Here is a 3,712-nt window from a genome sequence, read left to right as displayed (position 1 = left end):
TAAGGAGGAAGTCTCTCTATTGTGGTCTCGGGCCACAATACAAGGCGTTCAAGACGTTTATTCAGACTCGGAAAAACATTCCCAACTTTACAGATTTGGTGTCTATGCTGATTATAGAAGAGAAGAGCTTGGGTGAAGACCAAGAGTCTTCACAAAACAAAAACAGTTCAGGGCAACAGGCCTTCTACACAAGTTCAGGTAGAGGACGAGGTAGACGAGGCCGTGGACGTGGTCAAGGAGGTGGCCAAACAGGTAATCAGAATTATGGCCACAGCAGCAGCAACAACAACAGTCCTAGAATACACAACAACAACAATAACAACACACAGGTGGAAGAGGCAAATTCAGAGGCAGGGGGAGTCAAAGAGGACGTGGAAATTGGCAAAGGCAATATAATGATGCACGTGAATGCTATTATTGTGGTAAGCCTGGACATGTGCAGGCAGAATGTTATAAGAAGCAGGCTGACATGCAAAATGGAAAAGTGCAGCAGAACAACTATGCATCCTCAAGTAGAAACAATGAGGATAATGAAAGGTTGTTTGTTATGCAGCATGTCGTGAATGCCATGTCTGAAAATGTTGAAGCAGCACAAAAAGATGATGTATGGTATGTGGATTCAGGTGCTTCGAACCACATGACAAGTCAAGGAGATGAAAAACCTGGAAAGACCAAGTTTTGTGAAAACAGGGGATGACACTGCTCATCTAATTGCCCATGTTGGAGATGTGCCATTGTCTATGCAAGATGGCAAAGTGAAGTACCTTGCAGATGTACTTCACGTTCCGAACATAACAAAGAATCTGGTTTCAGTTGGCCAGATGATTGAGCAGGGTTTGCACGTTCGGTTTAACTTTGATGGTTGTTATGTTGAAGACTTTAAAGACAAGTACAGGTTGGTTGCAAAAGGCAACAGAGTGGGCAGAATGTTTACGTTGAATGTAGACATGCCTAAAATGAGTGTTGCGATGTTTGCAAATGGTTGAGGAATTGTTGCAGACACAGACATTTGGCATAAAAGAATTGGATATATGAATGTGCAGCGAATGAAGTCTATGCAGACTAAAAGAATTGTGACAAGGCTGCCAAAGTTTAAAGTGGAAGGTATGCAGAGAATATGTGAAGCATGCCAATTTGGAAAGCAAACAAAGCATGTATTTCCACATAATAGATATGTGAGCAAAAATGCACTAGATGTGCATTCAGATGTATGGGGTCCTACGAAGACCATGTCTATGGGAGGCTGCAAATATTATGTGACATTTATTGATGACCACACAAGGAAAGTGTGGGTATATTTCATGACGGAGAAGAGTGAGGTATTCACTCACTTTCAGAATTTCAGAGTTTTGGTTGAAAAGCAAACAGGGAAATATGTAAAGTGCCTAAGGTCAGATGGAGGGGGAGAGTACTTCTCCAATGAGATCTCTGAATTTTTGAAGAAGAATGGTCTTCAGAGACAGTTTACATGCAGATACACTCCGCAGCAAAATGGAGTTGTTGAGCATAAAAACACACACATTGCTGAGATTGCGCGAGCATTGAATGGAAGAGAAGAATATGCCGCATAGCTATTGGGCTGAGGCTATTTCTACAGCAGTAGACATCATGAACAGGACTCCAACTGTAGCCATACATGATGTAACTCCAGAGGAGAGGTTTACTGGCAGAAAACCAGATTTGTCTCATCTGAAAGTCTTTGGATGCATTGCATATGTGCATGTGCCAGATGAGCTGAGAACTCAGCTGGATCCAAAAGCTGAAAAATGTGTGTTTATTGGATATTCCCTTGAGCAAAAGGGATACAAGTGTTATAACCCTGCTACACGTGAGTTGAGGGTAAGTAGGGATGTTATCTTTGATGAGATGAGCAGCTGATATGTTGATGAAAAAGAAGCTGTTGGGGCTGATGTGAGTGGAAGTTTGGTTGCACAGAATGCAAGTCAGCAATCACAGTCTTTGAGTGGACCAGGAGAGTCCTCATCTAGTGGGTCTGTTGATAGACCATGGAGTGGCAGGTTACGTCATAATACCAGTCCTGCAAATGTGATTAATACATCACGCAAAGGAAAAGAAAAAGTGGTTGAGCCCCTTGGTATGCCTGACATTTCTGCAGGGCATTCTCATGTTGATGGAGAGTCTAGTGGTTCAGAGATGAGCCTTGATGAGGAGCTTGGGATCCCAGCTATGAGAACACCTGGTGTAAAGAAGGCTATGGAAGCCATGAATGAAAAGTTGCAAAGATCTGGGAGAGTGAAAAACCCTGTGCAGAGGTTTACCTATGATGGTTATGTGGTACATCACTATGCATATATGACAAAGGTTGTGCACGTTGTAGAGCCCACATGCATTGATGAGGCTGTTGGAAATGTGTGTTGGGAGAAAGCTATGGATGAGGAGATGGATGCACTATATGGAAATGAGACTTGGGATTTAGTGCAATTTCCTGAAGGCAAGAAAGTGATTGAATGCAAGTGGGTGTACAAAGTAAAACATAATAGTGATGGAAGCATAAACAGGTATAAGGCTAGGTTGGTAGCCAAAGGATATGCACAGACATATGGCATTGATTATGAGGAAACTTTTAGTCCAGTTGTTGCCAAGATGGCAACAGTGAGAGTTGTGATAGCAGTGGCTACGTCAAAGCAATGGTCTTTACATCAGATGGATGTAAAGAATGCATTCTTGCATGGGGATTTGCAGGAAGAGGTGTATATATTGCAGCCACCTGGTTATGAGAATGTGAGTCACCCGGAGCACGTTTGCAGGTTGAAGAAAGCCTTGTATGGCTTAAAACAAGCACCAAGAGCATGGTCTGACAAGATTTCTGAATATCTTGTCACTATTGGCTTTCATGTAGCCAATGCAGATTTCTCGCTGTATGTGAGACATGGTGATAGAGGGGTTGTGCTTGTTGTCATCTATGTAGATGACTTGATCATTACGGGGGACCATGATGCAGAGATCTTTGATGTAAAGTTCTTGCTTAGACAGAAGTTCGAGATGAAGGATCTAGGAGAGCTCAGATATTTCTTGGGCATTGAGGTGATTAGGTCACCACATGGTATTGGATTACTGCAGAGACAGTATGGCTTGGACATGTTGTCCAAGTATGGTATGATAGGTTGTAAGCCTATTTCCGTGCCATTGGATCAGAATGGCAAGTTGAGTGTAGATTCAGGAGAGATCTTGGAGGATCCTACTATGTATAGGTGCATAGTAGGAAATTTGATCTACATGACGATCAACAGACCAGATTTGAGCTATGCTGTTGGGTTGGTGAGTCAGTTTATGCAAGTTCCACGAAAACCACATTTGGATGCATTGAGACGCATACTGAGGTATGTGAGGTCTACTTTGCATTGTGGACTATTTTATGAGACTGGGACAGAGATATGTGTACATGGGTACACAGATGCTAATTGGGCTAGTAGTATCTCAAATAGAAGATCTACCAGTGGATTCATGTTTTCTTTGGGGAGTGCTGCTATGACTTGGAGCAGCAAGAAGCAGCCTATGGTTGCTCTATCCAGTACACAGAGGCCGAGTACAGAGGAGTTGCTATGGTAGCATGTGAGGTAGCTTGGTTGAGAAAGCTACTTGTGCAGATTTGGGTCTATCATAGGATAGACAAGTTGTCATTTTCTGTGACAACATTAACATTATACAGTTGGTCAGGAACCCAGTTTTTCATACTCGTATAAAGCATATA

The sequence above is a fragment of the Cibotium barometz genome, chromosome 13 (genome assembly GCF_041138505.1).
Source record: "Cibotium barometz isolate CiBa-2024 chromosome 13, ASM4113850v1, whole genome shotgun sequence".
Taxonomy (NCBI): Eukaryota; Viridiplantae; Streptophyta; class Polypodiopsida; order Cyatheales; family Cibotiaceae; genus Cibotium; species Cibotium barometz.
Note: the sequence above shows the minus strand (reverse complement) of the source record.